Here is a 26,669-nt window from a genome sequence, read left to right as displayed (position 1 = left end):
TATTTAGTAATCTTTTTTTCACAGCCACAAAATACAAACTGATGTGCTGGATTTCAGCAATTTAAATCAAGAGCAAAGGATTCTTTGCTCTTCTCTCAGATTAGAATACCAACTCTTTCACAAGTACAAGTTATAAATTCTCAGCTGTCTTCTTAGAAACATTTTTACAGATGACTTAGCTCAGAGAAAAGACACTCTAACTTTAGTTTAAGTCTAAAAGAGAAGGATTTTAAGGTTTGGATTAGTTACAAAGAGGAAAGAAAAGCCTGTGTTTCAGAGTGATGCTCCAGGCAAGGAAAAATAGTCTCCATAAAATCAGGATGCTCCTTTTACTCTAACATGGTAGCATGTTATAGGTGGCTACTGTTGTTTCAGAAAAAAAATAGCATTATGTAAAAGTAATGCCAAATATGACACATATGCTAAATAAGGGCGATAGTAGTATCCCTTTATATTAATTCACTTTGGTTGAGGGAAGCAATAAAGCAGCTGTCGTTAAGAAAACAAATCCCAGTCTACTTTTTCTTTTCCTCTCAAAACTAAGAGATGAAAAACCTGTTGGACTGTGTAAAATCTTTGAAATCTAATCTTTTTTTGAGACAAACCTGCCTTACTATTTTTTCAGTATTTCTCTTCCACTTTTTATCTCATTTTGTGTTCGTATGCTCCTCCTCACCTTAGTTTTGTGACAGCATTGACATCTCATAACAAGACAGGCTGAAGCACATACAGTAATAGTATTCCTAGTAATTATTAAGCATTTTGCAGAAGTATAAGTAGTGTAAGTGTCTTTTGTATAAGAAAGACATACCTGAAGATACCAACGACATCTCTATGCATGCAGTCTGTACCAGTAATAGTATTTACAAGGAAAATAAATTCTCCCAAATTAGATTGACAAATGAGAATAGAATTTTCTATAAAATGGCAGCTATTTTTTTAGGATCCAGGTAGGAAAACAGTAAAATGAGTGCTTAGAGCCAACACAAACTGAATACAATTTAAAAGGAATTGTTAATTTAAGCATATTTATGTTAGCTTTACTGATTTTTGAGCACCTTTAATGAGGTGGTGAGTGCCTTTGAGTGACACAAAACAAAAACGGTATTGTGGGTAACTGGATGAAGAAACAATCAAAGGGGATAATTTTTTGTGCTGGATGTCCAGAAAAACATGAACCTGCTGAGCACTTTTTAACACACTGCACAGAATAAATGACATATATTAAGGTAATCTGCAGTGTATACAGGTAGAAAATCATCTATATAATGTGAATTATTCTGTGAGTATGAAAAAAAGATGCTTAAAGCTTTTCATAAGTATCAATAACTCCCAAATTGTCCATGTGGTAACCACAAAAACCATACCATCCTCTCTTTGCTATAATTTCCAGATAACTGTTAGAGTATCTCACACTTTTATTAACTGGTCCAATGCTTTTCTCCTGTAGATGTTTCCTTGTAGCTTAAGCAAGACAAAGAAAGAGAGAGCTTGCCAGCATATCAAAAACAAAGCAGTAATTCCTTTGCATAAAGTGTGTTAAGCAGCCCTCTAGAGTAAAGTCGTTCCTCATTTGTTGCCGCAATAAATGTTGGTTATGAGGCAATTTTATAACTTTCTTATGTATAGTTGTTCCTTTTTAACGTAGAATCATAGAAACATTGCATTTGGAAAAGATCTCTAAGATTATCTAGTCCAACTATCCACATACAACAAATGTTGCTGACCAAACTGTGTTCATTAGTATCACACCTACATGTTTCTTGAACAGCTCCAGAGTTGGTGACTCAGCCATCTCCCTGAGCAGCCCACTCCAGTGCCTGACCACACTTTTGGAGAAAAAATTTTTCCTAATGTCCAACCTGAATCTTTCCTGGCACAACTTGAGGCCAATTTCCTCTATCTCTGGGAGAAGAGGCCATCATCTACCTCATTACAATCTCCTACCAGGGGGTTGTAGAAGGCAATTAGGTCTCCCTTAAGCCTCATTTTCTCCAGAGTAAACAATCCCAGCTCCATCAGACACTCCTTGTAAGACCTGTGCTCCAGAACCCTTACCAGCCTAGTTGTCCTTCTCTGAACCTGCTACAAGGCCTTGATATCTTTCTTGTTGCATGTGGCCCAAAACTAAACGCAGTACTCAAGATGCATCCTTACCAGAGCTGAGTACAGGGTGCTGATTACCTCTCTGCTGCTGCTGGCTACACTATTTCTGATGCAAGCCAGGATGCCATTGGCCTTCTTGCAGTGTGGGCACACTGCTGGCTCATTTTTACTTTAATTTGGATGAAATTAAATAGTCCTTTTCAAGAGAGATATTTAGGTTTTAGGTAGTTCTGACAATATTTTGCCATGTAAGCAAAATTAATATCTCAAGAGCTTTCTAGAGAATATATGCCACATTTTGTAACACTGGTTCTAGATAGAAGTTATGTTTAAACGAGAATTTTACCATACATTATACAGTGTGATATCTCATTTTCCTTAAAATTGTGCTGGATAAATAAGAAATTCCTAAAACGTTAACCTTCATCCATGTAACAGTAATTGCTGTCTCTTTGCTCTTCCTCTTTTTTGAGACCAAGATACTGAAGTATCTGTATCACTGGAGTTGGAAGGGACCTTTAAGGTCATCTAGTCCAAGTACCCTGCAATAAACAGGGACACCTACAGCTAGATCAGTGTGCTCAGGGCCCTGTTCAATCTGACCTGGAGTGTTTCCAAGGACAGGGCATCTAATGCATCTCTGGGTAAATTTTGTCAGTGCTTCACTACCTGTACTGTAAAATATACATATATATATATATATTTAAATTCAGTCTCTAAATCTTCTCTCTTTTAGTGTGAAACCATTTCCCCTTTCTCTATCACCACAAGCCCTGCTAAAGAGTCTGTCCCCTTCTTTCTGGTAGCTCCCCTTTACATAATGAAAGGTCACTATCAGGTCACACTGGAATCTTCTCTTCTCCAGGCTGAACAACTCCACCTCTCTCAGCCTGTCCCCATAGGAGAGGTGTTCCACCCCATGTATCATTTTCGTGGCCCTTCCCTTGGACACACTCCAGCATGTCCTTGTCTCCCCTGTACTGTATTGAGAACTCCACTTCTGGATGCAGTACTCCAGGTGAGGCTTCACCAGCTTAGAGGAGAGGGGCAGGATCACATCCCTCACCCTGCTGGCCATTGGTGCCGTCACATCATCATAGAAGGCCACTAGGTTGGTCAAGCAGAATTTGCCCTTAGTGAAGCCAGGCTAGTTGTCCACTCTCACTCCTCTTTCTCTTCCAAAAGACTTTGCACAGCTTTCAGGAGGGTCTGCCCCCTGATATTCCTCAGCACAGAGGTGATGCTGACAGTCTGTTAGTTCCCCTGGTCATCCTTCGTGCCAACATCAGCCAAATTCCTCAGGATTCTGGGTTGCATCTCATCGGGACACATAGCCTTATGGATGTTCTAGTTCTTCTTATGGTCATGAACTCAATCTTCACTTACCCTGAGAGGAACATTGCTTTCCTAGTTCCCACTTTCTGATCTACCCTCTTGAGGGCTGTGTGAAGAGCAGTTGCCAGTGAAGACTGAGTCAAAATGTTGTCGATCATCTCAGCCTTCTTCCTGTATCTTGGAACTAGTCTAGCTGTATTGCTCACTAGCGGTGGTACACCTTCTTGGACTTTCCTTTTCCAGTTTATGTACCTGCAGAAGCCTTTCTTGTTCTTCTTTGCACTTCTTGCCAAGTCCAGTTCCAGTTGGGATCTTGATCTTCCTGACCCCATCTCTACACAACCTAGCAATACTTCTCTCAGGGTTCCTGTCCCGGCTTTCACTCCCTGCGCTGTCTAGCCCTTAAAGGTTTTTAAAATGACCTTTCTAAATCTTAGCTGTAGTACTATTACGGCACTAGAAAAAGTGTCTAAGAAAGGCTGAAATTGAAAGGATGTTGGATTGAGACTATTCTGAAACTATGTTCCCTTGAACATGTGATAAAAGAGCTATTTTGTATTGGAGTGATCCATTGCTTAATGTATTTCTACAACAATAGATCTTGTTGAATTCTGGGAGCTGTGAGGACTATTTGCTGTCAACCTGAACCTATATCTCAGTCATCTTGTCAAGTGTTCAGCTCGGAAAAGAACTATGAACAAGAGATGAGTAGATCATGCACATACATCACAATTAAAAATGTTTGAATTACAGGAGATATAAATTTGGAATATTTTGATCACATCTACAAGACAGAGAAGGAGGAAAATAATGGATTACATTTAGCCATTGCTATTGTTAAAATTTGCATTTGAAATTGCATGAGGAACAGCCAAGAGTTTGTCTTTTCCGTATATGACAAGCTACAGCAAAACAACTCACATACTTTCCTATGGCACCTATTATTTTACATATAATGTTTGTCCTCCAAGGTGATTTTAGTTTTTCTTTTTATTAATATTAATATAAAAGAGAGAATCATGAAACACTTTTTTTTTTTTCTTTTTTTTTTCTGGAATGTATAAATGCTATAGCTAATAATTTCCCAACAATTATCATAAAACAGCAGTGACATTTTCAGCTCTTCAAAATTATGCAAATTATTGAGTGGGTAAGTACAGCAGCTCTTTTCTCTATTAGAGCACTGCTGTTTAAAGTGGTATTGCATGTCAAAGAGGGCAAGGTGTGAGTAGTTTGATTAGAATAATCCACCCTCCACCACTGTCTCTCTCTGTTTCATGCAACTACATGGAAAAGACACCCACTGTCCTTTATTAGATCACATTTGCATTTATAAATTCACAAAGATGGGCTAAAAAAACCTGTTTTGTCTTACAAAGCCCAGAGGAAACTAAGCAATTCAGATCCACACTGTTTTTTATTCTGCAGCACCATAATTCAGTGCACAAGTAGTTTATCTCCCCACGACGTTTTATATTATGAGAAAAAAATGGAGATGAAGATTTTAAAAATTAAATCTAGAATGTATTTTGAATCCAGAAAGTCATTTTTCTCTTCATAAGCCAAACTCTTTCTTTAGGGTGTCATAAAGTTCTGTGGTCTTAGGTCTATTCAGCTGGGTGATAGTAGAGCTTAGTGACAAAACCAAAAAGAGCAGACCACAGTCTCTTCCATTCAGATTGGCTCTACTAGCACAGGGGATGAAAGTGATGCCATCAGGAAGTCATGTCTGAAGGGGACAAGCCCTAGCGCATCAGTGGCACTCTTCGTTTCAAGCAGATCCTCTTCCTGGCTTTGGAGTCAGCTCTACATGAAAACATCTGAGGATACCTCACTAATATGCATTATGCATCACAGATATGCTTTTAAATTGTATACTGTTAGAGATGTCATTTCTATTGTGATCTGTTTATAGGATTCAGTACTATGGATTCTGTCAATAGACATTTCAAATGAATATAGAAGTCTACATAGAATTAACAACATGAAGAAAAGAAGTCAAACATGAAAGCCAGTTTTTCATTCTTTGAAAGCTAACTACTAGTTGCTTTGCCTGTCCTTCTAAGCCAGTTAAGTGGAAACTGCTCCTTTGTATAAAATATATGTGAAAGCTGTTAACGTTGCCCAATGCATATTCTTCTCTCCCTCTCCTTCTTTCAGTATCTCATTGAGATATTTAATTCTAATAGCTAAAAGGTCTAATTTCCATTCTAGCATTTGGACAGATGGATTTTAGAGGGTTTTTTTTTTTTTTTTCAGTAGAAGAAATAAAGCCAACTCTACTCTTATCTTTTATTTTCAATTTAGCTTCATAAATTAAATCTCTACTATATAATTGAACCAAAATTATCTACAACTTTTCAGTCCTTTTCATTCTGTATAACCATACTGTGAATAGAAATCCAAGCAGTGATCAAGTACAAGACACCTATTATCACTGAATAGAACATTATACTACACTGAAGAATTTTCCTTCATTTCAGCTGCTTTTCCAAATGTTTTCATGGCCACAATGGACTTTCTTTAAGAAAACTGTAGGTTTTTTTTCTTTCAAACAACACTGCAGTATTCATTGCAAGTTCACACAAGTAAAAAATAGGCTACAGAATAAAAGATTTTCATACACATAAAAATGTACTAATTTGTCGAAGAAACATGAACATAAACAGAACATTTATTTGTACAATTTACAGGAACATGCAGTACATTTGAAGAATTTTTGAGTGCACTTTTTGTTCATTTTTCTTTATTCAGTGTTGAAAAACATATTCCATAAGACCAGCTCTAACTAAAACATTAATAAACTATGTTCTGGGGGCAGAATATGCCTTATTTATATATTCTTTCACATGCTTAATGCTACCTTAAGTGTTTTCTGACTGTTGATCTCTGTTTTTGCAGCCATTTCCTGTCCCCAGCTGCCACCCATTGCCAAACTTTTGACTCATATAAAGGGATTTCCCATGGAGGTGGTGGAGTCATTGTCCCTGGATGTGTTCAAGAAATGTTTAGATATTGTACTAAGAGATATGGTTCAGTGGGGAAATATTGGTGGTAGGTGGATGGTTGGACTGGATGATCTTAGAGGTCTTTTCCAACCTTGATGATTCTATGATTCTATGACTCTCTGATCTAAAACCCACAAAAAAAGCATGAAGGCAAGCTTACAGTGATGGATGAAATAGAGACACCAAAGCTCTGCAAACCATACTGTTAAATTATTGAACATTTCTTCGTTCATTTTTTCCTGGACCAAGTTAGGATTCACCTGAACAGTTCTCAGGGGTGTTATAAGGTTAGAACTGGGAAACGTTAGGCAGTTAAGACAGTCTCCCACTTTTGGAATGTGAGTGTTAAACAAGATCTAAGTGGCTAGGTGATCCAGCTGGCCTCAAGGCCAAAAAAGCATTATTGTCACTATTTAATATATTGGTACAGATGCTATCTCAGGCTCTTGCCTATTTCCAGAAACAAAAAAAGAATTTTGTACAGGCTTTTCTTTTCTCTGTCATAAGGACACAACACCATTGATGATGACGTTTGTGTTATATGTGAAATTGGCAGGATGTAAACAAACAGGAAAACAACAGAAGGTATTGTCCAGGCTCCATCACTTGAACAGCTGGTTCAAAACAAAAATTACACTGTGAATAAAGCACTTTTGAAACTAGTTATATAGCAGCTTGTATACCCCATGCAGATATAGTCCTCTGAGCCCCACGCAGACAAAACTGTCATGTTTTGAACAATGAAAACAAAGTGCTTTTTTTCCTTCCATTTCATGTCCATCCCAGGGGTATGCACTCTATTTTGCAGTATAGATACGAGATGTCTGTGCTTTCACAAGACCTTGTTGCCATGTCTGCCTGTGTCCATTAGTTGTTCTGGAAGCAAAGTTATGGCAGCCTTCTGTGTTGGCAATACAAAAGAAAACCAAGTAATACTGTCACTAATACTAAACCAACATATAGACCTCTGAATACAGCTACAAGGCTCATTAATGGATGGATGGCAAGTGAGAGAAACCTGAACACTTATCCATCAGAAAACATGGAGTTACAAAATATTCAAGAATAGGGCAATACACTAATCTCACACAGTAAAAGAAGAGTAGTTAGCTAACTTGAGGGGATGAAGGGGGGGAATGACTTTCATGGTCATGCTGGCCTTCCTGAATTGATCCTGTGTGGGCTTTCCCACAGGCTGTAGTTCTCCAAGCATTGCTTCAGTGGGGGTCTGTACCACAGGGCCCATCCTTCAGGAACTGCTCTAGCATGGGTCCCCACAGGCAAAACTTCCTCCAGACCTCTGACCCACCATGGTCTCCTCTCCATGGGCTGCAGTTCCAGCCACTCCTGCAGTGCCTTTCCATGGGCTGTGGCCTCCTTCAGCCACATCTGCTGCTGCATCATGGGTTCATCCATGGCTACACATGGAGATCTGCTTCATGTAGTGCCCATGGGCTTCTGAGGGACTGCCTGCTCCGCCTTGCACCTCTCTAGTGCTGGTGGGAACTTCTGCTCTGTACCTGGAGCACCTCCTGCCCTCCTTCAGCACAGACCTTGGTGGTTGTAGGGCTGTTTCTCTCACATTCTCTCATTCCTCTCTCCCAGCTGCTGTTGTGTGGCAGGTTTTTCCCTTTCCAGAATCTGCTCTCAACAAAGTTTCTTGTAGTTGACCCCTCTTGGAGAAGAAATTTATCATGAGAGCACTCTGGGAACATCTTGGATTGCTTTGCTTCTGCTGTGCTATCCCTCCAACAGATATCAGGGTGGTTGAAATCATGCAGACTATTGCCTGTTAACACAAGGTTTCTCCTGCTTGTCTATGGAGGGCTTCATTCTCTTCCTCTTCCTGATCAGGTGGTCCTAAACTATAAACTCTCAGTGTGCTCTTCATCCATCCCCAGACACAACTCTATGCATTCTAACTTCTCTCACATACAGAGAAACTCACACTCCCTGTCTTCCCAGTTTTTCTGGAAAAGAAGAAAACCATGGCATCCCATTCACTGCAAGACTGCAGTCATGGGAGCTGTTCCATGGGAACTGCTAACAACACTTCAATTTTAAGGGAACATTCTTGGTACCAATAGAAGGTATCTCATGTTTCTTATTATGTCCCAGCACTGTGAAAAGAAAATTTGTACTTAATTTAAACAGACTGGATGAGCCTGTAGCTTTCTTTACTGATTTTAATGGGAATGTAGATTTCCACAAACTTGCTGAAGATGAAGAACCACCTCATCTAGGTGGCTAGGTTACATACACACTAAGGATCTCTGCTCATTGTAGACTGTATGGTAAAATTCAATTTCTTTGGAACTGTGTTCCTTTGAACTAGCTCGGTTCCTAACCCCTCCGATGTTATGATTGAGGCTTGAAAGCTAACCCTCCCTCTTTGCTCCCAAAAGAACAGGAAAAAAAAAAAAAAGAAAAAAAAAAAAAGTACTTCAGCAGGTCACCTTTTCACTAAATTCCTTTAGTCATTTTTAGTTTCTGTCTGTCAGAAGCTCATAAACTTCATGTCCCAAAAGAGAGACAAGCTAGGAACTCCCTCCAGCTTTATTCTAAAATGCTTTTAAAAGCTTGGTTCTACCCTGAATATGCTTGAATTCAATACACTTATGTCTGTCATTAAATTAATATTTTTTAAAATCAACTTCTCACAGACTCAGTGCCTAGTGATGGAAATCTGAAAACTTTGGAAAAAAAAAGTCTAAAATTGTATTAAACAAAATTTTTACCTCATTTACTGTAAGTTCAAGATCTGTTTTGGAAACTTTTCCTCAGTGTTCAGTCCTTTAAGCATCATCAGAGTAAAATGTTGGTTTTAAAAGACAGTGTTACTTTGATATATCATTGACATAGAACATCAGGTTCTGATGTTTTTTACTTGACAATCTGAATAATTTTAAACTGCAGCCACATTCAGGCATGTCTTAATTGGTCAGACTTTCTTTGCAGCTTTGCAAGCAGTTACAAATTCATATGCTGTCATTGGCTTCTGTAATATGAATATGAAACAATCACCCGAAATCTTTGACATGCCTACTGCAACGGCATTAACAGTAACATGAAACATAAAGCCAAGGTAGGGCAGGGTTTTTCTTCCTAACAATGGAACAGAAAATAATCATATTCATGTTGGCATTGCGCCTTTAGAACACTGTGGGCTTCATTGGAGATTCTCCCAAATTGCTTCAGATAAATTAAACTCAAGTCTCTAAATGTTATATTTACTTAATATCACTCATCTAACAATCTTCAAGTACTTTAGAAACATCAGTTAAGCTTCAGAATCTCTTCTCTCATGGTTTCTCAAGTGGAAAATAAAAGATAATTTCCAAAGTTGAAAATAAAATTATAAAATTATGGGTATTTAAATCAACACTCAGAAAAGTTCCCCAGATTTGTTCAAGATAACACAGCAGTGGCAAACATCAAACTGCACGTCCTGCTGGTCTCCTGGGCTCCTGTGCTAGACACTGCTTCCTATTTGGAATAATAGCTTTAAACACTTACATGTTATTACTTTTATCTTAAACCCTCTTTAACTCTGTCTAGCTGCTAAGTTCTCATTGGAGCCATTTAGCCTAAGTGCCTGTTCTAGTTACTCAGTCCATTAAAACAGAAATCAGACTACATTACCCAGAACTCATTTAAGCCTCCCATATCCCTTCTTGGCCAGAATGGTAGACTGCCAATGTTCTCTCTACAGAGCTCACTAATAAAATCAGCTGGGAGTTTGATGTTAAAATGTACGAATACATATTTTTATACAAACCCAACAGTCAATATCAGGATTATTGGGTAATTTAGCAAGCACTTGCTTATGCATATTGAGTTAGATAGTTCATTACCCAGGGATAATTCCTGAGATGCTGTTAGCAAGCTGCTTAAGTTATTTCTTTGCCGGAACAGTCCTCTTCTATAAAGACGTTCTTTTCTTTGGTATAGGATGTCCTTGCTATTTGAATTAATTTGGTAGTGGGAATACAGGTTTGCTTTGTGCGTATTCCATTCCTGGTTGTATAAAGGGAGATAATCTACACGAGAGTAAGATAGGTAATTCCCTAGGTTAGCAGATAGGTAATATAAATAAATAAATAACTTTAAAAATCACAGTACAGTCCCAGTGCAAGTTTTACTGAGGTCCCAGGGAGTCACAGTACTTTATGTCACTGGCACTACCAAGGGGAGTTTGGAGCTGGGAAGTGAGGCAGGTGCTGTCAGGAAGAAGTGAGGTTAAAGAAGTTGTACAGATTGCTCCTTACACCAAAATCACAGTCCAGTCTTCATTATGGTGGCTGTGGAATCGGTAAAAATTGTTATGAAGGATTCTTCCCCAGTTCTTCCACCGCTTCTGCTTTACCAGCTGCCATAGCATGAATGTGACTTAATGAGCTTTTTGTCCTGAGAGCAGCAAAAATCAGTTTTCTCTACACTGCCTTGAACTGGCTTAAAGCACACACCTTAGCTTTGTAAATTCAACAGACATTCAAAGAACATGCATGCGTTTTTGGCATGGCTTTTTCACAATTCTACATATATTTGAATGCCCTGAACACTTATGTATATAATGTGTGTTTTTGCAAGACCTGATCACTATAAGAATAAACATAATCAAATTCAGACAACATTTGCTTGCCTATTACTGGCAGATTTGTACCATTTATGGTCAGCCCATTATCACACATCACTACAAATTGAATTTGTTACAGAAAATGTTAAGAAGGAAGGATCTTTGGCTTCAATTTATCCAGAACAAATGGGCAAATGGAAAAAATCAAATCAGAATTTGTAGTAACAAGGCAATTTGGCCAAATGTTAGACTATGCTATGCTGTCTGTGGAGCAGAATAATCTCAGTGCATTGAGATTATATAATTTGTTGATAGTATTCTGGAATCTTCAGTGTATTTTTGAATTTTTGTTAAAAGCCTTTCTTTTTGAACGGATAGGGATATACAAAGACTAACACATACTGCACACACAGTCAAGTTAATCTGGATTTTCAAATATATACGGATTAAAATTACCAAGTGTAAAATGTGGCCTTTGCATTAAAATACTTGCAGGCGGGAAATGTGTAGGTTTATTATTTATGTATATGTATGAAGAAGATTGCCTGGAATGAACTACATGTCTTCACAGAAGTAATGGTGGAGCTTCAATTTATTGCCCGAATCAGCTCATACTTATACAGAAATACAGAGTGCACGTGGAGATAAACAACTCATGATTGGTTAGCATGCAGAAATTGTGTGTCTAGCACGCACCTTGCTCACATAGCTATTGGTACGACATTAATCATTACGTCATTACACATTCACACTGTTCCTTGCTTTCCATTGCCCTAGTCTCCTCCAAAGCTAGCTTCCCCTTATCTTGACTGCAGCCTTAACTTTTCTTTTTGCTTTTACAGCTTCAAGGTCTCATAGTCTGGGTTGTGCACGTAGCACTCATACTCACAGTGTCCTTGCTCCATGAGCCACTCCTCTACATATGTAAGATACACACTTGCAGATCTCTCAGCCTTTCCACGTTTGAAGGACACTAGAGGCCTTTCATCATTTTCATGTTTTTTTGTTGGAGTCCAGTAATTTCACATCTCTACATATCAGTTAGAGAAGGAGAAATTCAAAGGGCAAAAACATTTTGGATACCTGTGAAGGGGATGTGGCTCACTGCATAACTGACATGGGTCTTTAGATATGTTGTATGGCATTCATCCCTTCCAACTTTGAGCACGAGGATTCTGATTTAACTAAAAAAAAGCCTTTCATGTCCATGTGGAACAATCTAAATGTATGCTTGGAGGTGAAATTCCATATATTAAGCACAATTGTCTACAGAGATCCTCCAGGAAAGCCTACCTGATACCAGCTGGTTTCCTTTGTCATAACTGCCAGTCTAGTAAGGATGTCTTGAATTGCTGAGGTTTACATTATATGCTGTATCTGTGTGGCCATCTGAAGGAAATCTTTACTCTCTGTTAGTGACAATGGGTCTGTTGTGTACCTATAAACTGCTGAAGGTTGATTTAATCTCAGATTGAATCCCAACACCCCATAAATCAACAATGACAACATCTACATTCAGTCTGGTTCATTCGAGTTATTTCATAGTTTTTTCTTCTTATATACACTGGAGAAAATTAGGATAGTCTTAATTTGTCTGATATTTCATATGAATTAACTGCTTCCCTCCAAGATTTTAAAAGGAAATTTTTATCTTTTGTCAAAGATATTCTTTATTTCAGCACCTGCAGTATTTTAGTATGAATATGGGCATCCACTTTGCAAAACCATAACTGACTGACTTTGCTCTCTCTAAGATTTGCTCATTGTCAGTAAGGCTTGTAGAAGCACAGCACTTACTGCTCAGTGCTGCAGTAAGATGAACTTCTGCGTAACTCTTTCTTAATCCCTTCCAGCTCTGTCTGCCTTCCACTTCTCTTATCCATTTCCAATCTTTCATCATGTATTTTTGTATTTGTCTTGTTTTCTTCCTAGTGGGGTGCCATTTTAGCTGAGCTGTCCAACTATGTGAACAGAAATCTTTGTCACAGACCTGCATGAACTTCATCTGATCTAATGCACAAAGCTATGGATGTTATATCAATTCATACTTTTTAGAAATGCTGGCTTTAACATTTTTATTTGTTCCTTGTGGTATTACCTAAACCTTCTCAACTTGACGTAATGAGATGTGAGAAGGGATCCATACGAGTCAAATTTCCAGAAGAGCAGAACTCACAGCTTTCTTCTCATTTGTAACCCCTGGTACTCAACAGATTTAGCTTTCCAACACAAGTATGAAATAGACTTCAGTGGAGTACACATCCAAGAGGAGACAGTTTTTAGGTTAGGTGGAGGCAGAATCATACTGGACATCAGAATGCATTTTCAAAATGTGTCATCTGTTAACAACTAAAAGGAAGTGTGTTAGGGCTGTGGATATGTGTAGATATAAAAGGTGATAAAGATGGGTGTGAAGGTTGTCTTTACTTGATTTCCAGTGTTAGCACTGGTGGAAAAGGAATTTAGCAGCCTTCATTGTTTTTTCACAAGTTCTGGTATGATACAGTGAGTGTTACATGACACACTCCATTCTCAATCTCTATCATCTGAGAATGTGTTACTCTCCCTTCTACATGAAAGTTACCACACAAATATGTAGAACTTATCACTTTTTCACATTATTATAACATTATTTCATATAAGATTGAAAAACTGCATGTACTCAGATATGCAGGAAGTTAATGTCTTTGTGACATTGGTACCTTTGCTCAGACACAGAAAATGAAAAAAAAAAAAAAGTGTAAATAAATGTGAACTTCTCAGGTTTAAAAATATAATCCTAAAGACTTCTATTCATGTCCTTCCTGACCTCTGAAAGTACTTGAAATTTTGTTGACCAAGGTTTGCTTTTGCACATTCATTGCAGTCCAGACAGAATGGAGAAACTCGTCAATTAACTGATGTGCGTGTCCAGTCAAGTAGATCCTCTTTCAATTAAATATTCTAATGTTCTAAAATGTAGGATTGAATTCATCTCACAGAGTCTGGACACCTAGAATGTAACGATCTTCTTATTCACTCTAACTCTCCCAACCTTCAGTGAAGACAAGCGCCTCTGCAAGCTGGGGGTATCTCATCCAAAGATATGCCTTATGAATTATCTTTTAACAGTATCTAACCTCCATGGACCAGAGAGAGCAATTACAGGGATGAGTTTAAGAACAGTCCTATGCAACACTATGTTTGGCACAGTACTGCACAAGGTAGGCTAATCTGCTTGAGACTCTATCCTTTACCCTCTACTCCATTCACATTCACATTCACAAAAAGAACTGGCATCTTTTTTCAAAGGTGTATTTTTAATTCTGTGCTTTAAATCCATGCTGCTGATTAACCTGAAATCTTACGAAACCTTAGCTTTGGACTTTGACAATGAAGTTCTGATTGTTTGCATGAGATAACTCCTACCAGTCTGTACAGATTGGTCTAATGATGAGAACATTTGGTGAGGTGTCCGGAAGCCATAACAACCATATAATTCTGCAGTGGGCTTTTTCCCAGTATCTTTACTACCTAGTGTCAAAACTCAAATGATAAAATTTCCTGCTGGTCTGGAGTGATAACATTCTCCCAGCCTCCTCTTGAAGCTTTTCCATTGTAAGGAGAACTTCCCCCCACCCCCCCCCACCCCCCCCACCCCCCGCCATTTTCTTTACAGCCTGATGTGTCTTTATTGGATATGGCAGTCAGGGTTTCTAGTTGATGACCAATATTAAATGGCTTCTGCTCCAGCAGGTAGTTGGTCTTCCTGTTTGACTCATCCACTTTTCACAAAGGAAAATAAATAATGCCTAGCTCATGCTTCATTCTCTGAGGCAAGCCCCTCAAATTTAAATTTGCAACAGCAAGATTTACAGTACTGTGACTGATCTTTCTGGACTTATCCCTGCTTAAAATAAAGTCCATTTACAATGTAAGTAATGTGGAGTCAAGCTCTCAAAAAGTCTTCAAATGTTGAAATACATCATCAGGAGGATGAAGAAGGTCTAGATCAGGCCCAGTATAACTTCCTGGGTTGGGAAAAAAAATATATATATATTGATTTGAATGAACACTAATTATAATTGAGGAAAGATAAGCTGTGGATTCAACAGAGGGGAAAAAGGCTAATGCTTTTAAAATGTAGCCTGATTAATGAGGCTGTCATAAAACTTATTTATAGGCATGCTGTACAAAGTATCATAATCTCTGGGCAGATTTACAGCAAATTAAAGACATCACAGTTTAGAAATCATGAAACTGATTTGACTCAAAAGAAAATTCCATACAGGCTAATCAAGATTATAGCTGAGGCAGAAAAGTTTTAAAAAGCAAGCGTTCTCACACTTTTTCAGTGTGGCAGTCATATTTCAATCCCTTGACTCCCCATTTCTCCTCATACTGGTCAATGTACAGAAAAAAATCACAGCTATATATCAGTCTTGTGTAAAAGCAGGAACTGCCTACTTTGAATAGTAGCATTCAGAACCTATTTAATGCAATTTTAGCTGTCTTTAATGTAAGTTAGCTCAAAATTTAGAGGAAATTGTGCTTTGCTAGGCAGTTCTCTGTGGACCTTCAGCAAGTGCTCCATGAATCACTAATGGTGCATGGTCTATAGTTGGGAGCTACTGACTTGAAAGCCTGTGTAAGTAAACAGATTGACCTTATATTAAATGGTGAAGGTCACTAAACATAAGAAACAAAATTTCCCCTACAGCAATGTGCATAGAGCATTTGGTATCCTGAAAGATAGGAAAACAAACAAACAAACAAACAAGTAAGTAATGAGAGATATTTGGGGTGCTATATTTAGAATAAAGGAATAATGCTAACAGAAAAGACTTAAGTATATATGGGAAAGACATAGATCGTCTGCAAAACGACGAAAGGAGGATTCCTCTAGAGACTTCATGAAAGACTGACAAACCTTCTTAATGCAAACAGTCTTTAAATCCTGATTCTTAGGGACCTGAAAGGCTGTCCAAACTAAGGCAAATGGAGTGGGGGAGATATGAGCTTTTGTCCCATATCAGTGAGGATAGTAAGCAAAAAATGGGAAAGCATGTTTATAATGTAGAGTAGTCCAGTAGGAGAGTTTGTGAAGCTGAGTGTCAGGAGGTGATTCCAGGCCCAAAAAAGTTAGAAGAAAAATACCAATTATTACAACTACTCCTAATTTAATATAAAGACTAAAGAAGAAAATGCTTAGAAATGATTGATTTCCCAGCATACCATAATTTCTTTGGATATCAATATAACATTTGATGATACCATACATTGTTTACCTCTCGTTTCTCTCTTTGGATCTATAGATGTTAACTTGCAGGAAGAACCACTGGCACGAGAACATAATAATATACAGGATTTTGGTTATAGTGAACACTGGATAATTTTGTTGACTTCTAATATTCTTCAGCCTATAAGCACTCTATTTTCAGGCTCTGCTAAAATTAGTTGCAAAGGATATTTGAGTGAGTTGTGAGGCAATGCTGGAAGGTTATTGTTAAATGAAATCAATTTCATCTTCTTTTTTTCTCTTGCTCTAGCATTTTCTTTTAAATCAATAGTGAAGAAATAGACTATCAGACACTCATTTACCAACAATGACTTGTTTGGTAGTTTCAGCAATATATTCAGAAATGATGAAGGAATTCAGCTGATGCCAGTCTTTGGTTGAATATTTCTCTACATCTGTCAGGCTGGGTCTCCTCCTAAGTTATATATTCCAAGCGTGGTCAACTTCTTCAACCTGAAGGAAGACACTGCTGACCTGTATAAACTTCTCGTGGTTGAAATGAATCTTGAGCAGAGGCAGCACGTCTCACCAGCTCTGCTCAGACTCCCAGATCTGAGCAGCCTCATACATTACTGATACCCCACAGTTTGAAAGATCAAAATAAAAAGGATGTATCACCAGAAAACCTGGTCTAGTTTTATAGTACTTGAATTCTAAAACAATGTTCTTAAGGTGCCAGTATGCATCCCATGCTCTTAAGTGAGGTGGATGAAAGAAACATTCCAGCACAAGGAGAGTAGTGGATTCTAGCTTTAAGAACAATGTTAGAGAATTGAAACATGGTCAGGAAAGCCACAGAAGCAATAGAAGCAATTTCTTTTTTACTAAAAGAAAAAGGGCCTCCCCACTCCTCTTATTCCCCTGTAATACTTAATGCATGATTGTTGCAATTATTTATATTCCATATTCTGATACATTCATATTTTTGCATTCATTTTCTTGAGAAAACTTGACGAATACAGAAGGATCTAGCTTGAGATGGATTTGTGAGTGCATTAATACCCACCTAAAAACAATGAAGAAAAACAGGATGCATCATAAACTTCAAAAAATACACCTTTAGTGACTGCTTAAGTCCTGACTAGAAAGATAGCTGCTGAATGCATATCAGTGATTAGCCTCTTGACCTTTCTCCAACTTGAAGTCATCAGCTATTGTTCACTACTGATAATAATAATAACCTTTATTTTATGAGGTGAATGACAGACAATCCTTAGAGGCCCCAGTCTTTCACAAGAATTAAATTCTTGAAAAATAAATTATATTTAGTAGGCTCAGTACAGTGAAATTAATTCAGAACTTTTACACCAAATACTAAAAGCATTAAACACAGTCTATGTAAGAAAAAAAATAGAGCAAAAAGACTTTTAAAGGAAAAAAAGCTGAATAAAATGTTGTGCAGAGCAGCAGAGTAATGAGAGTTATTTTCCCTTTACCTTATATTTTTCTCTGAGAAGGCAGAAAGTTTCTGAAAGTTTTCTTTTTTCTTTGCTGCATTTTGAAAGGAGAAGAGGAAGGAAATCAGAAACTGTATGAAAAGTCACAGTGAATATCCTATCTTTAACAATGGCCAGTCCTGAATCCTTGGGTATGAACACTATTATATTTCATTTAAGAGGAGGGGATTTCTTCCTAATCACAGCCTGCAATCATCTCATGACCTGAAGCTGCAGTGGCTGCCCCTTTCACATTTTCATTCTTCCTAGTGTAATTGCATATGTTACTCTAGACCATACTTGAATGGAAGTCCCTTTAAGGAAAACCCCAGGTGGTGGAGTTGATAATACTGTAGGTGGCTCTCATTCCTAAGTCATTATTGAACCAATCACACAATACAGTGCTAGGGGTCAGAACGCAAGTAGCAGTGCACTGTTCTGAATGCAGTGTAAAGCCAAAACCCTGAATAACTGAGGCCATTAGAGAGATTTTTTTGCAAGAGTGAAGGAGCTCGCTCCAGCAAGACCTAACTTGAGGTATTGTGCTTTCCTCCCTGCTAGTTAAGTCACTCCCTTAGCCCATATAAATAGTGTATAGGAGGTCTATGTATACTTAAATACCATTCCTCTTCCCCAGTGGTAGTAACTGCAATTCACCAGTGGGATTTTTATTTTGACAGAACAGTAATCTGTTAAACCGTTATGATCATTTTCCTGGAGTAACTGTCCTCAAGCACAATGTGCTTCCCATTCTCAAATATGAAAGCATTACCTCTGTTAGCTTCTAGCAAGTTGTGGAACAGAATATCCAGCATGAATACTGGGAAGATCAGGGATTTTTTGGATAGATATTCAGAAAGAATATCTTCTTTACAAAACTAAAGACTTTGAAGCAAGATGGTGACAAGTTGAACTGAAGTTATTGGTTCTCAATATATTCTTAGGTAATAGCCAATTATAGTAAAACATTCACTGATAAACTTATCCAGGATATCCAGGATCTTAAGGAACCTGGATAAGCAAACCCCATCAACATCTAATAATAAATAAATAAATAAATATTGGGTACCTTTGAAAATCTCTGTCTGAATTTGTAATTTCAGTTGCAATGAGAGGGTATAAGTTTCTGTGAGCTAAAAAGTCTCAACATGAGATAGATATCTCTAAGGTATACATAGCATCTTGACATATATGAGTGCTATAAAGATGTTAGCATTGTAATCTTCAAATCATATAGCCAGAGAGAGCTATGGAACCAATTACCATTTGGTTCAAGTCAGCCTCCATAGACCACAACAGATAGATCAGACCAAATGACCACTGGACAGACCACCAACACTCAGGGAACTCTGTCACTAATTTTCTGCTCGGCGCCTCACTTTACTCATATAGAATTGGAGACATTTTTATTTTAAAGTTACTGGAAGAGCTACTAATGAAAACACTGGGCAAAAAAAAAAAAAAAAAAGATATTTTTCTTGATGTGTTTTTTTTAATTACTACATAAGCAGTATAATATTTCATTCTTATGCAAATTACTTTGAAGAGTCAGCATCTGTTTCTAGTTATGTATGATATCAAAATTTCAGGCAACCAGCTTGCTGCATTTTACTGTGTAGTGGAAATCCATTTAAAACCATTTTTAATGTTGCTAGTATATACTTCTCATGTTTTTTCCACTTCCGAAGGTTTGAATAGACATGGCAACCTGAAAGATCAGATCTAAAATGAGTGAATCAACAGAGTGCACTACAGTCAATGAAGTTATGTGGAATTACATTATCTATGAGAATGGAGCTAAGTGATAATGACTGACAGAGAAAAACAGCAAAAAAAAAAACAAACAAACAAACCCAAAAACATCTGAAGTACACATTTTTAAAATCACCATCAAACATCATTATTTTATATGTTAATATAAATTATGTTATGTGTTATATACTAAATATGTTACATGTAAAGGATACATAACATTTTCATGCTAGTGTAAAGTTTATGCAGATTTTAACGTCTTTGCCAGTCAGGCATAATCTACCCAGGTAAAAGCAAAGCTGCTACAACTGTATATAGTACCACACATTTATGTGTGTCTGTGTGTATTTGCATGTGTGTGAACAAGAGAAAGAAATGCATTTACATCCATAGAAAGCCGCTAATTAAGAAAATTAAAGTACACACTTTTTTCATCAAAACCTCAGATATTTTCTTTTGTTATTTATTGTTTATTGGAAACCGTTCTTTCTCTAATACTACCCACAAAGGATTTTGTGAATTTTGTGGCTTATGTTGACTGTTTTGCAATTTATACCAGTGTGTAAAATATTCCCAGCACATACACTTAATCAAAACAAGCCCAATTAAGCTCAGTACTTCAGATTCCACCTCATTAGCTTTCTGTTCCTAAAATATAACAGATGTGATTGCTGCGGGCCATGAGTTAAAGAAGAATTTTTCAGCTAAGCACTTACAATACAACCTAAAGTTATATGAAGATTTAATTATTACTTTCATTTTCATGGCTTCCTGTAAAAGCTCATTTTTCACTTAATAGCAATAACATTCCACTACTGCACTCTACCCACTGTTGTAAAGTATCTAAATGTGGAAGAAGAGAAAGGTCAGGGGTCCTATTTTCACTCTTGGCCTCAGATATTGGATGGGTAGCTTCACTTTAGGGCTTTTATCCTTTCAAAAAATACTGGAATTCAGAAAAGGACTGGAATCTCAGCTTGCGGAGTCTCACTTCTCCCTAAAAACTCTCTGCAGCTCTGTGAGCTTGTGACTACTGGAGCTTGTGACTCAAGTGGATCAAGAAAAATTTCTGAGCAAACCTCAACAATTGCATGAACTATGCAGATGGAATGGTGTGGCCCATCTACAGCACAATCCACCAACAGAGCATAGAGATTTCCAAATGAGCTTGCAGTTCCCAGTAAATGAAACCTATTTATGGATTTGGCACTGATGTTACCCCATCCACTCTTATAATCTCCCAGAAGACTGAGAGTCATCTCCATATGCTTAGGAGCCATGTTCCCACCCTGTTTATCCAATGGGATTTTTGGCTATACTGTGTGAAACAAGGTGATGGAATTCCCAGAACCTGTGCAGTGTAATATCTGGCCAATGCCTCATTATTCTGGGTCAGTGAAGTCAAATCTGCATAGACCTATGCACATAATACAAATTTAATCCTGTACAGAAGGGCATAAAATGGTCCTATTAATAGTAGCAGCAATACTTGAGGCCCTTAAAAGATCCTCTTTGGATAAATTATTACACAAGGTGCAGGGCAGAAGTAACAATTAAAATTACATGAAAAGCTCGATTCACCATTTTTGCTGCATTTTTTGCTGGATGACTTTTTAAAAGTCTGTGGTTGCTCTCTCAGCAGGGTGGGTATCTGAGATAGCTTAATTGAAGTCAATGGAGCTACACATTGACATAAAACTAGTGTACTTAATAGGAGGTTAATGCTCAGAAGAAAAGAGAAGCCAAGCTTTTTCCTGAAAGATTTTCTCATGGTTGAGATCTTCTTTTATGTGTACTTTGCTACTACATTATCTTTTCTTTCCACCTCCCCAAAAGATTTGTCAAAATGTACATGCTTCCTTTGTGTTTTGTACTGAAAAGAAGACAGCTTTTCTATTTGTTATAATGTGGAAGGAGATAAATAATGAAAATTTCTAGTGATTAGTCCCTCAGGTCTTTATTTATGGAGCCCTGGCACAGATACACTTCAGATAATAGCCCAATTTAATATTTATGATGTGTTAGGTTTCTCTAAATATATAAATTCGGCAATTATCATGGGAGTTATCCCTTATTTATCTACTTCTGAATTTAATTAGTAGGATTGCCATTTAATCATTAACAATCCTCCTTTCCAAAAAACACCCTACCTGCTACTCCTTTGATGAATGTGTCCCCGTTGTGTCGCTATTCCTGTTAGGAGATCTGTCTTAGTTATTCTGATGACAAGCTTTCATATAATAATACTAGATTTACAGAAACAGCCTCTTGAAGGGACATCTCACACTGATTGATTACTCTGCAACTGTCTTAGGGCCCCACCAGTCTTCAGCTGACCAAGCATTATGGGACTTGATAGAGTTACCAGTGACCCTTCATATCTTAGTCACCTTTTTTCTTTTTCTTTTTTTTTTTTTAAATATATATATATATATATTTAATTTATGTGAGTGGACAGGGGACAAAGAAGCCTGGCACAGTCTGTTTAATTAAGCATTGTAATATTCAATGTAAAGATTATTCCTCTTTCCTTGACAGTATAAAATAGTGTCACAGAAAGAGTACCTTTGTTAAAAATTTATATCTAATATTAATCAAGTCACTTCCATAGGGAGATGAAACTAGGAGCTCTAACATGCTAACATTCAGCATGTGTTACTAATAGCATCATTAACATATACCATATATAGTTATGTCTTATACTGAGATAGTGCCAAGTCCCAGTTTGTCAGGTTGGGACACAGGAATGGCAAAATTATTTCTTTCTCTACCGACTAATTAAGATAGAGCTTTAAGCATGGAAACTGAGAACCTTAGCAGGTCTACTGTGCTATTCCTCAGGGTGACTTTGTAGGGAATAGTAGAAAATAGTTAATACAGTCACTGTTGCATGCTAAATGATTGCCAGGGAAGTGCAAGTGGCACAGGTTAAATTAGTAAAGGGTGAACACTGCCATCGTTGTGCAGCATTCACTCCTCCCTCTCCACTCATCCCTGCTCTCATATTTGCCTGTACTGTTGTAAGGGAATAGATTTTTCTAACACAGGCTCTTGACATTTACTTTAAAACCAAAATATCTTTCTGTAATGTGCTCTTAAGCCATGTGTGTCATAGAACTTTGCCCTGAAAATGTGAAAGAGGAATTAGGACCCCTTCATCTGTTTGGGTCTCCCAGCAATTTCCATTATGAAGGAATCATACGGCCTTCTCATTTGAGGAACTGTCACCATCCAGCCTTGTAGTAGTTCCTCATAAATGAATGAATGCAGCATGAAGTTTTTCATGCATTCCATCACTGCATTGTTTTTTCCTTACATAGATGCAATTAATCTGTCTCTAAATCTGCCCTCTAGAATCAAACAGTAATACTCCAGCCAACTGAATGTTTCTCTAAAACTTACAGCAAGGTCCCGAAAACAGCAGCACTATCTAACTCGTTCCCAGCCTTGCATGCAAGAACCTCAGAGTGAGTGACCATCTGCAAACTACCATGCATTCCGTGATGAGGGGAGAGAAGCAAGTCTGCGTAGTTCTACAGCAGTTCTCCCTCTACCAGATGCATCCTAATCCCTTTGGTAAATTCATCCCAGGTGGCTGCTCGGCACTCTGCCCAGCAGTTAAGAAATTATTTGAGATATGCTGTTTTCTGATGCTTCCCTCTTTATGATTGCTTAATTGGGAGATTGCATTAATTTGATTTTATCAAGGTAAGGTATGTGTAAAAATTAAATTCTCCCCCCTCAAAAACAATCAAATCAATTAATTCACAATAACACTCTTCATTTTGCCTTTATCCCAGATATTTCCCTTTGTTCTATTCTAAACTGTTTTCTCCCTGTTTTCTTGGTGTATAATCTTGAAACTATTAGTGTATCTTTACACGGTTGCCTGGCTTTTGCTGAGGCAGTTTTTTCTCTTTTTTTTTGCTTTATGTAAAACTTGTATAACAATGACAAAACCAACAATTATTAAGGATACCTCATTCTGCTGATATGATATTCTTAAGACCACTCCCACTCATTTTAGTTTTCCATACCTTAAAACAGCAGGGGGGCCTGACTCTATCTTCTGTGCTGGTTTTCTCATTTTGTCATTTGATTAATTTTTGTTGCTCCTCTGACATCCTTTCAATCTGTTCTCCCATTTCTAGTTATGTTTTATTCAGGCTTAAATCCAGTAAAACTAGAACAACAGCAACAAACAAACAAACAAACAAAAAAAGCAAACCTAGTATATAACATTTTACAAGCTAAACTTAAGAAAAGGACAAAATACATGATCAGTACCTATTTTGATACTCTGGCTCCCACATTTTCTTTTGAATTTTGATTTTATAGTATCCCAGTGTAATAGCTGATTTAGAATAAGTTGCAGCATTATCTCCTGGAGACGGAAAACTGGAAAGTTTACAACAGAGTTCTGTGTATTTTGAAACATAAACCTTTAATGTCCCAATCAATTCTTACTCTCCTATTCATTGTCGGGAAAATAAAAAAAAAGAGGTTTTTTTGAAAATCCACTCCTAATTTGTGATGCTTGACATAAAAAAATACACATCTAGATCAACAGGACAGATCCTCAGTTGGCACAAACTGACCAAGTAGCACTAACAACAGGGAAACTGGATTGATAACAGCTGGGTATTTTGCTCATTTTTAATCCAGTATAATGGTTGTTTGGCTGAGCGAAATTACAACCAAAGGTCCCAGGATATAGTCTTTCAGAAAGTCATCACACATTTCAGGATCTCAAAAATTGATGATTTTTTTCATATTTTTGGACCAGTTTCCATTATAGCTCAAATTCTGTATTATGCATATTTTACTTCTTTATAAAAATGAAATGTGCTTCTCCTCATTCTGTATATTTAACAAAATAAATCTAAAAGCAAGAAATGTCTTAGAGTCAAACAGACTTATTCTGCTGTAAAACTAATCTACCTCTGACTTGCTGGGTTTAAATAGAATGAAATGAAGCTATATTTAAAAATGAGAGACAAAGAATGTTAAAAATACACATTTTTGAGACTAATTTTATGATAGAAAAAAAGTGAACAGCCTGTCCTATGAGCTTCACTTCCATTCCCAACTGTTGTGATTCTCTAAGTGCTCAATACATATGATGCAGTAGCTTCGAAAATTAAATGTTTTTTTTTTTTTAACACATTTGTAACAAAGCAAACAAAACGTACATGTTTGTGTATTTGAGATTTACAGTACAGACAAAAGGAGCTGGAGGGTTAGATTCTTGGTATCAATTAGAGGTACCATTTGCACAGGTACCATTTGCACAGGAGGCAGACTGTTGGATGCATATAGATGTGAAATAAAAAGATTGTGTGAAGAAAATGCAGATGATATGATAGTGATTTAAAATAAAAGAGGGAAAAACTCAACCAAAATGACAGGAATGGAGAACAGAGGTGCTTTTGGTACCACAAAGTATAGGCAGATGTTTATATTCAGAAATTATCATTACCATGACACTGTGAAAGTTGGATAGGAATATTGTCTCATCCTACCAACTTCTGAATCTGTTGATCAAGTTGGAGCTGTACTTACTGCCAGTAATGTTAAAATAAAATAAAATAAAATAAAATAAAATAAAATAATATAATATAAAATAGACTTGATATTCTGTAAGATGAAGAAAGCAAACTAAATATTACATTTTCACAAATTGACCATCTTCAGCAAAAACTGAAACAGAGAATTTTAAAAGTTCAAATGCTCAAGACATCATTGACTGCATCCAATCTAGTGTTTAAATGCCTAGAGCTTCAGTATTGCAAAACCCAGTGTTAAAGACATGACTACAAGTCATCTAACACTTTGGGTATACATACCCTCAGCAGTTAATTAGGGATTTTAACACAGTAATGTTCAGAATCTAGTTCACCCCCTTAATGACTGAATTCTTTAAAAATATTCCGCTACTACGCAGAAGCAAAAGGAGCACTGATCCAATTACCAAGAATGTCCAGCATTGTGGACACAAAAATATGCACATCTGACTGAACATCTGGAAAAAGAATCATAGAATCACCGAATAATAGAATTAGCAAGGTAGGAAAAGACCTACAAGGTCATCCAGTGCAACCGTCCACCTACCACCAATATTTCCCACTAAACCATGTCCCTCAGTACAACATCTAAATGTTTCTTGAACACCTCCGGGGAAAGCAACTCAACCACCTCCCTGGGCAGCCCATTCCAGCACCTGACCACTCCCTCAGAGAAGAAGTATTTCCTGAAGTCCAATCTGAATCTCTTCTGGCACAACTTGAGGCCACTCCCTCTAGTGCTATTGCTAGTTACATAATAGTAACCAAATGTACCACACATCAAATTCAAAGTAGACATGAAAGAAATCCACACCTCTGGTCATATGCATCCAATCTTTCTATACTATTTTCAAAAACAGAATAAGATTTGCATTTTCATTTGTGAGAACAAAGGTCGCGCTACATTGACTCTTAGATGCAGAGGAAAAAGATGAGAAGAAAAAGCATAACAGGAAGTTTCATTAAAGCCCTTTCATTCTGCCAGCCTTCCTTTTCTCATCCTGCTACAGCAGAAGACGTAGTTTGGTGTTGGAGTGTTAACTTTACCAATGACACAGATTATGGGATTGAGTACACACTCAGCAAGTTTGTGAACAACACCAAGAAGAGTGATGCAGTTGATGTGGCAGAATGAAGGGATGCCATCAAAGAGACCTTGAGAAACTCAAAAGGTGGGCCCATGTAAAACTAATGAGATTCAGAAAAGCTCAGTGCAAAGTGTTGTAGTTGGGTTGGGGTAATCCCAGATACGTATACAGAATGGGAGAAGAAGTCCTGGAGTAGCCCTGCTGAGAAGGACTTAGAGGTCGTGTTAGATGAAAAACTTAACATGATCCATCAGTGTGCGTGTGCAGCCCGAAAGGTCAACAGTATCCTGGGCTGCATCATCAAAAGAAGGAGTGGCCAGCAGGGTGAAGGAGGTGATTGTCCCTCTCTCCTCTGCCCTTGTGAGGTCCCATCTGGAGTACTGCATCCAAGCCTGGGATCCCCAGTACAGGAAAGATGTGGAGTTTTTGGAGAGGGTCCAGAGGGGGGCCACGAGAATGCGCAGGGGATTGAAGCACCTCTCCTATGAATACAGGAAGAGTGAGGTGGGTTTGTTCAGCATAGAAA

General features: G+C 37.6%; 1 long non-coding RNA gene across 2 annotated transcripts in view; it reads left to right on the top strand.

Moving 5' to 3' along the window:
- Positions 1-25,640, top strand: part of LOC121110210 — a 56,006-nt gene extending 30,366 nt beyond the window's left edge. The window contains exon 3 of one of the 2 annotated variants that reach the window (XR_005858673.2): positions 22,896-25,640. This is a non-coding gene — a long non-coding RNA (uncharacterized LOC121110210). Of the gene's footprint in view, positions 1-14,136; positions 14,591-22,895 lie in introns of those variants that run through there. The other variant, XR_005858672.2, reaches the window with a different exon arrangement.
- The last annotated feature ends 1,029 nt before the right edge of the window (positions 25,641-26,669 follow it).

The sequence above is a fragment of the Gallus gallus genome, chromosome 3 (genome assembly GCF_016699485.2).
Source record: "Gallus gallus isolate bGalGal1 chromosome 3, bGalGal1.mat.broiler.GRCg7b, whole genome shotgun sequence".
Classification (NCBI taxonomy): Eukaryota; Metazoa; Chordata; class Aves; order Galliformes; family Phasianidae; genus Gallus; species Gallus gallus.
Note: the sequence above shows the minus strand (reverse complement) of the source record. Positions and strands in the feature narration are given on the sequence as shown.